Genomic DNA, 9107 nt, shown 5'->3' with positions numbered 1-9107 from the left:
CTTTGTGGCAAGTGTGAAGGACTGGCCACATGCCCTCGCCCATTTGCTTCTGGGATCTGGTCCAGAAGATCTTTATGTCTGTTTGATCCTGGTATTCCTGACCAGCCCCCGTGGCCCTCATGGCTTGGGGTGCAAATCCATCCAATTCCGAATCTCGGGGCTGGCTAGCCCAAGGCAAAGTAACTGGAAGGAGGATTCAAAGGTGGTCCGGTGTTGTCTCATCTGTGGAGAGGCCCAGCAACTGAAGAAGCAACCAGGGGAGGACTCTTCGGGAGAAGGCCATGCATAAGGCTGGCTTCCCAAAAAGAGCCTAGAGGCTTAGCTGAAAGACACCAAGTGAATCTACACTCGTACGGTATCGCCGGACCGGCTGCAAGATACTGGTACCGTATGAGGGCTCTCTAAATTTGTCTACATCCTTCAGTTACAAGTGTTCTACAACATGTCTGTGGCAGAGACTTTATCTACAAGTGTTCTACAATAAGTCTGTGGCAGAGACTTTGTTCAAGTGTCCTACATGCAAGTCTGTGGCAGGGGCTTTGCTTTATTTGAACACTCTATTGGCTGCTAGGCCTAGTGAGAGGAGGTCTAACCGGTAGATGTCAGAATCCAGTTGTGAGTGGTTATTCTCTGGATTTCTATAGTGAGAGACTTCCTATCTTGAGCAGTTCCAAGAGTACCTGAACTTTCTACCTAAACCCTCTATCCTTCATCAAGATACTGTCTTTTGTCTACCCTTTTTTGCAGATAAAAATCCCAAAGGTGGATCCAGTGTCAGTTTCTGCAATTCTTTGGGCCATCTACCTCAGGAAATCCCTAGACGCATACGAGGTCAAGAAGGTAACGGTAAGCCCAACAAAATCAGCCGCTCCTTTGGGGGTCAGTGCTATACTTCAAAATACATAAAGTTTTAAGTGGGCTCCTCATTCTCTCCCATACCTAGGGGTCCAGCTGACTTCCTCTATAGACACTATATATAGGGCAAATTACCCCCCATTATTTAAAAGACTTAAGGAGGATCTTCGCTGTTGGGCGTATTATTCCTTTTCATGGTTTGGCAGAGTCAATTCAATAATAAATTACATTCTTACCTAGACTCCTTTATTACTTTAGAACTTTACCGGTGGCAGTCCCAAGGGGAGACATACAAGGTTTGCGAGCCGAAGTCCTGCATTTTGTGTGGGGTAACAAGAGACCTTGGATACAAAAGCAAACATCTTATACACCTGTGCATGATGCCAATGTTGGGTCCTGGACAGGTGCTATGTAGCACCAGTATTTTGGTTGTGGTCCCTTTAAGGGAGTCACGGTAGACTTCAGGGGGGTCACCCAGAATGGGTGAGGAATTCCGGGTGTAGTCAATCAAGAGAGGACTGGCTCGCAGTCCTCTCTATATTAATAGAGAGTTAGTTGGGACCCGGAATTTAGGAGGCTCTGAAGTGATATTCGGGTGGGAAAGAGCCTCCCTCCCTGACTACAGGGATTCAGCACACAGGGGGTTAAAGGCCTCCAGGAAACAGCTCATAAATGACAGGAAGTAGTGAAGAGGTGGTGGTGAGGAGAAGTAGGTGATTTACACCTGTCTGATGAGTTGTGTTGCTGTTTAGAGGCTGATAAAGGTTCGATAAGGACTCTCAAATCTCTGGGACGAAAACCTGGCTACAAAACTGTATGTTTTTTTCTTAAATTTTTGCTTTGTGCTGAAGATAAATCAGACTTTGTTTTATGCTGAAGATAAGCGGACTTTGTTTTATATTTTGACCTGTGTGCTGAAGAAAGCCTTATTTTTTATTTGCTTTTAAATAAAGATTTTTTGGTTTCAAGTTTAAACGGTTTATGCACTATTATCCCCAAAATTTCCATTAACACCACTCTTATAGAGGCCAGCTATAAAACGCTCCAACTTCTTGGAACATGGCACCCACTAGGGTAGCTAAGATGCACCCTTCTACTTCACCAAATTGCTTCTGACGATGTGGACAGTTGGGGACGATGCACCATATCTGGTGGCAATGTCCCCTCGTAACTAGATTTTGGATTAGGATTCTCAATTTCATCAACTCAGTAATGGGGGTAAACATTCACGGATCTCCAGAAGCCACTCTCTTTCACAAACTACCTGGCGAAACACCCACAAAATCTGTAAAATTGATTAATTATATATTGTTGGCGGCGAGAATCACAATCGCTGGAAACAGTCTGTAATTCCTCTTGACCAAGTTAAAAATAAACTCAATTGGATTATGATTAATGATAAACTCACCCATATACTTTGTAATAAAACCAAGAAATTTAACAAGATATGGGATCTCTACAATCCTTTCATATAGGGGTACCCCGAATCATAACTGGGAGACTACTGTTACACCCGTTTTTAGATACATATCACATGTTACGTTCTGTTATTGTGATAGATGATGGATATGTATTATGGCCATACCTTCTATTTCTCTGTATTGTAATCTTGACAATTTGACTCCATTCTGTCAATGTGTCTGGTCATTCTAGACTTTGTTATTCTTTCAATAAAAATATTGAAATATAAAAACAATCAACTGAGCTGGCCAAACCCACAGCTCTTACAGTGAAGAAGTCTTTTCATATTTGGAGATTAAGTCACTTTTCCTCTATATGTAAAGAGTGCCCCTTTGTCCTCTGTGATGATCTTAAAGTGAATAACTCAACACCAAGTTCATTATATGGACCACGTATGTTTTTACATGTTGACCATATCCCCCTCAATCTCCTCTTCTCAGGAGAAAATAAATTCAGTTCCTCTAATCTTTCCTCATAGCTAAGCTCCTCCATGCCTCTTATCAGTTTGGTTGCCCATCTCTGCACTTTCTCCAGTTCCCCGATATCCTTTATGTGAACTGGTGTCCAAAACTGAACTGCATATTCCAGAAGAGGTCTTACTAATGATTTGTACAGAGGAAACAAGATATCTCTCTCTCTGCAGTCTATACCTCTCTTAATACAAGAAGGGGACTTTGCTTGCTTTCGAAACTGCTGCTTGGCTTAGTATGCTTTTAAAGCAGGTTATATAGCAGATTTATGTCCCAGTAGAAGTACGAATCATGTCGGGTTTATAGCCTGCTAGGCTCGATATACCATGCTTTTTTTAAACTTACTTCTGTGATCACGTCTGTACACATCGTGTTTGATGTTTTGTAAGTTTTTTATCTTTTTTATCTAAATAAATCTTGTCTACCGGATATATATGCTCTATGTGGAGACCCTTTTTTGTTTCATTTATCTCCCATGATCCATGTTGTCGGGTTGGAGGACTACAAACATTTTCCTTCTTGAGCCCCTATTGTGACTATTCACCACAAACCCCCCTGGATGTTGATGCTGGTATGCACCGCTCTGCCTGCAGAAATTCGGGTTGGAGGATTTGTTTTGGAGAATCGTTTCATGCTTGATTGACCCACCGCCATACAGCATGTGTGTCTACGCTTTGGGATAAGAGTACCCATCCAATTCCCTTGATGTTTGATGTACATCCCAGAGGGTCATGTGTGAAGTCACCCATACAATGCACATCTGTCATTTTGGCCTATAAGAAGGATTGCTCCTTTTATTATTGCCAAAAGACTACATTGATTGCTTTTATGAACTACTGAGAATATCCATTATAGGTTTAGTATCTCAGCGGAGAACCTTGTTCTGATAAACACTTCATGGTAGTTTATAGACGGTCTATATGCGTCCATTCGATTATGCTATGTTTGTATAATGTTCTTATTTTTCACATGTAATGAGCACTCTTATAGCACATTATTATATATATAGTTATATTATTATTCACAAGTTGACCTTAGTGAATATTCCACCCTTAAGGAAGCTTTAGGTGGTTATATTTCTTTAGCGCTGCATTTTTTCACTTTTCATCTTTTTTACAATTTTTATCATTGTTGATGCTGGCTACTGTTTTTCCTGTTTATATTGGGTAGCACAAATTTGCTTTTTATATTTTGTATGCTATTAAAGAGGTTGTGAACCTCCATGCGGAAGTTGTACTTATAGGTACATAAGTACCTAAAATAAGTGTAAAATAAGGCTTACCTATAAGTACTGTAAATATCTCCTAAACATCCAAAGTTCAGGAGACATTTACTGTTTACTGTGCGTGCCTTAAATGGGTGTGGCACTAAGCGGGTGTGGTTAGAGTCTGAGATGAACGAGGGATGGAGGAAGAGGCAGGGAGAGAGGGAGAGAGAGATGGAGGGACATCAGGCCCAGATCCTACACAACAATAGAAATATGTGTATTCCAGAAAGATTTAACAATCAGCAGATAAAGATACTCCAAACACCTGGCTTTAGCACTATTTCTATTATTACATTGTAATATAAAATTAAATCATTCAACGCACCATAATGCAGAATCAGTGGAAGCCCTGAGTATATCACTTGCCACGTCGCCTGCCACCGGATGCCATCAATTCCCCCCAGCAGAGTCCCTCCTCACAGTAGGTGTCCCAGCAGCGGAGTCCCTCCTCACATCTGTGTCCCCATCAGAGGAGTCTTCCTCACATCTGTGTCCCCATCAGTGGAGCCCTCCTCACATCTGTGTCCACATCAGCGGAGCCCCGCCTTACATCTGTGTCCTTATCAGCGGAGTGCTTCCTTACATCTGTGTCCCCATCAGCGGAGTCTTCCTTACATCAGTGTCCCCATCAGCGGAGTCACTCCTTACATCAGTGTCCCCATCAGTGGAGCCCCTCCATACATCTGTGTCCCCATCAGTGGAGTCCTCCTTACATCTGTGTCCCTATCAGCGGAGCCCCTCCTTACATCTGTGTCCTCATCAGTGGAGTCCTCTTTACATCAGAGTCCCCATCAGCAGAGTCCTCCTCACATGTGTGTGCCCATCAGCAAGTCCCCCTCACATGTGTGTCCCCATCAGCACAGTACTCCTTGCATGTGTGTCCCCATCAGCAGAGTCCTCCTCACATCTCAGTGTCCCCATCAGCAGAGTAGCTCCACACATCTCAGTGTCTCCATCAGCAGAGTTCTCCTCATATGTGTCCTCGGTAGCGGAGCCCCTCCTTCATGCCACATCTGTTCCCTTCAGTGGCAGCTTGTCAGTTCCCGCCTTTCTCCATGTGTTCAGTGAAAAAATTCAATTTTTTAAAGGGCCCTTTAAAAAAAAGTTTTTGTTTTTTGTGACTACTGGGGGCGTGGGGGGGGGGGGCACCACTGATATGCACAACTTTGGCCTTATGCCAATCCAGTGGTAATATTCCAGTCATTAAAGAGTCCCTAAAAATGAGAAAACATTGGCTTTAAAATCCCAAAGCTCAATTATTTTAGGATCCATGGGTGCAAGCCATCTAGTCTAGGTGCTTTATTCACCTTTATGCTTTTTAAAAATTTCTGGATCATATCAATTTTGAGCCCTTGTGGATCATTTGGGGCTGTGTCAATACCATCCCCATTATGGACATGAGCTCCCCAATGCTCCTTTGTATACACAGAGCTGAAGGAGATATTTAATACATTTGCCTTCTCTTTGTCCCCAGTCACCCACTCTAGATTATTTTGTAAAGGGCTTACATACTCAGACCTGACCTTTTTACTATTAATATATTTGAAGAAATTTGGGGGGTTTGTCATACTAACTTTAGCAATCTGTTGTTTGTTTTGAATTTTTGTGGCCTTGATTTCCTTTTTACATATTCTGTTATAGTATTTGTAACCTTTAAATGATGATAGTGTTCCTTCATTTTTATATTTTTTAAAAGCTCTTTTCTTAATATTTGTAGCTTTTTTAACTTTGCCCCGTGAGCCACATATATTTCATTTTTAGGCTTTTAAACCTATTGTCCATTGGAATATGTTGTACTGTGTTCACATACAGTCCATTTAAATAATTCCCATTTCTGTTCTGTGTTCATCGATACCAATGCTCTTTCCCAGTCTAATACTTGGAGAGCAGCCCTCATCTTTGGAAAATTTGCTCTCTTAACTTTAAGTGTTTTTATATTTCCAGTATGTGTTTGTTGAACAAATGAAATCATGTTATGGTCACTGCTACCTAGTTCTTTTATATGAACATTAGTAATAAGCTCTGCATGGTTTAAGATTACCAGGTTCAGGAGAGCATTATTCTTAGTCAGGGCGTCTATGAACTGGGCCATAAAATTGTCTTGTAATAGGTTTAGGTTTAGGAAATGTTGCCCTTTAACTGTTCCAGCAGTGCCATTACTCATTGACTTCAGTCAATCTCCGGGTAGTTAAAATTCCCCATTATTTTCACTGTCTCAGCCTTTGCAGCCCTTTCTATCTGTGCAAGCAGCAGAGTCTCCACCTCCTCATTAACACTGGGTGATCTATAACAATCTCCAATGATTTCCTTTCTAGTACGCATGTCTATGGGCAATTCCACCCATAATGCCTGAGCCTTATCACACGCCCCATCAACTAGGTCCTCTTTCACACTTGCTTTGAAATCACTTAGCGATAAACACCACCACGTTCCTTTTTACCCTTTTTCTTCAAAAAAGAGCATAGCCAGGAATATTAATACTCCAGTCATGTGGAGAATGAAGCCCAGATTCAGCAATACCATTTAAACATTGTTCTCTTCATGCAGCAAAGCTTCCAGGCATTAGTGAACAAACACTTTAAACAATTGTCACATTTTGCACACGTATTTTGCATATGTTTTATTTTAGTACAAATAGTACAATTTCTAATTGTTGCTTGTAACATGGGAACCTTCTTTTCACCTGCCATAGCCCTCGCCCCCATGTTTCCCCATTCCACCCACCAATAGGGACTGACCCCTGTCTATTGTAATCTAATTCACCCTCCTCCCAAAATCCTACTTTAACCACAAGAGGTCCGCGCTATAGCCAAATGACGGCTACAGCGCGGACCTCCTTTGCCGGGACGACGTCTATTGACGTCGTCCCGTGCACGAGCGGCCTGCGAGCCCCCTGAGGGGCGTGCGCGGCGCGCTCTGTGATCGGCGAGTCTATGAGACTCGCCTGATCACGGATCCGAGCAAGGGGTCGGTCCCGACCCCTTACCACGTGATCAGCTGTCAGCCAATGACAGCTGATCATGTGATACAACGGAGCCGGTAATCGGCTATTATTCCTCCTCGCGCTGACAGCGCGAGGAGAAAAAAAAAAGCCGATCACCGACGGCCATGATCGGGACATCAGTCCTGATCACGGCCACCAGTGCCCACCTGCCCCCTGCCAGTGCCACCTCATTAATAAATAAGTGCCCCCGTCAGTGCCACCCAGCAGTGCCCATACTGCCACCCAGCAGTACCCACAGTGCCACCCATCAGTGCCCACAGTGCCACCCATCAGTGCTCACAATCTGCCTCAACAACGGTGCTGCACCCCAGTGCCACATATCCGTGCCCATCAGTGTCATCTACCAGTGCCCATCAGTGCCCAGCAGTGCCACCTATCAGAGCCACCTATCAGTGCCACCTATCAGTGCCCATAAGTCCCATCTATCAGTGGTACCTATCAGTGCCCCTTAGTGCCACCCATCCGTGCCACCCATTCGTGCCACCCATCCGTGCCATTTATCTGTGCCCATCTTTGCCCATCAGTGCCGCCTTATCTGTGCCCATCAGTACTACCTTATCTGTGCCTATCGGTGCCACCTTATCTGTGCCTATTAGTGCCACCTTAACTATGCCTAACAGTGCCCACCAGTGCAGCCTATCAGTGCCCACCAGTGCAGCCTATCAGTGCCGCCTCATCAGTGCACTTCAATGAAGGAGAAAAATGACCTGTTTGCAAAATTTTATAACAAACTATTAAACATGATTTTTTATTTTTTTTGCATCTTTTTTTGTTTGTTTAGCAAAAAATAAAACTCCCAGCTGTAATTAAATACCACCAAAATAAAGCTCTATTTGTGGGAAAAAAATGATAAAAATTTCATTTGGGTATAGTGTTGTATGCCCGCGCAATTTTCATTCAAAGTGCATCAGCGCTGAAAGCTGAAAATTGGTCTGGGCAGGAGGGGGGTTTAAGTGCCCAGTAAGCAAGTGGTTAAATACTCCTCCAGCCTTCCCATAAACTCTCCCCCAGCACAGCAGACCCCCTTCCATTTAGGTGCAAACCATCTTTAGCATATAGGTTTTACGTCAATGAAAAGTTAGTCCAGTGCACTAGAAACCCAAATCCTTCCCTCTTACTCCAGGTCTTTAGCCATGCATTCAATTCTCTAATCTCCCGCTGTCTTTGCTGTGTTGTATTTAAGTATTTTTATTTCGTTTTCCACATTTACAAAAAACAGTAAGAAAAATATTTCTTATACATACTATTACAAATCACTTTGTTTAGCATTCATGTTATTTCCACATTATCAACATTCATAAAGAAATAAGGGATAAGAAAGTTCACATTGGGTACCCGGCCGGATCGATCCTTAATAAAAAAAATTAAAAAAAAGGGGGAGAGCTTTCTTCACCCTAGTGATCCCTGTTTTCCTCTTGTGATCTTATCTTACCCTTATTATTTCCTCTCCCCCATGACTCCTTTTCTTAATTTCAATATGTGATATATATATTTATATAAGGTCGAGATTCCTCTCCCTCTATCCCCACTCCCTCCTTCCATGAATTTATATAAGTGTTAAAATAAAAAAAAAAAAAAACAAAAAAAAAAAAACAAAGAAAAACCCTACCCCCTCCCTGTGCCCCCCTCCCCCCCCCCCCCCCCTGAAAAAGAAGAGAAAAAAAAAAAAGGGGTGTATCCAGCAACAGACCCCTAGACGCTCCCCCCATTCCCCATAATTCCCAAATAAGTTGAGGACTTTCTAAATTCCAGCCAGTTCCTCCAAGTATCCTGGAATCTTGTTCCTACCCCCCTTTGAAGATGTATTAGTTCTTCCATAATCCTCAATCTATCTATTTCCCTGAACCATTCTCCTACCCCTGGTATTTCCTTTACTTTCCAATGTCTCGGAACCAATGCTTTCACTGCATTCGGTAAAAATGGGGTAAGTGCTGTCCTATATTTTTCCCTAGGACCCTCAGTCGCATGGAACAAGAATTTCCAGGGATCCAGTTCTATTTCCGTCCCATCAATCTCTTTAATTAGGCCCAGCACTTCTTCCCAGTATGAC

This window comes from Lithobates pipiens, unplaced genomic scaffold (assembly GCF_037356315.1).
Source record: "Lithobates pipiens isolate NorthernLeopardFrog02 unplaced genomic scaffold, aLitPip1_a1.2 Scaffold_13, whole genome shotgun sequence".
In the NCBI taxonomy this organism is placed as follows: domain Eukaryota; kingdom Metazoa; phylum Chordata; class Amphibia; order Anura; family Ranidae; genus Lithobates; species Lithobates pipiens.
This window is presented reverse-complemented; position numbering follows the sequence as displayed.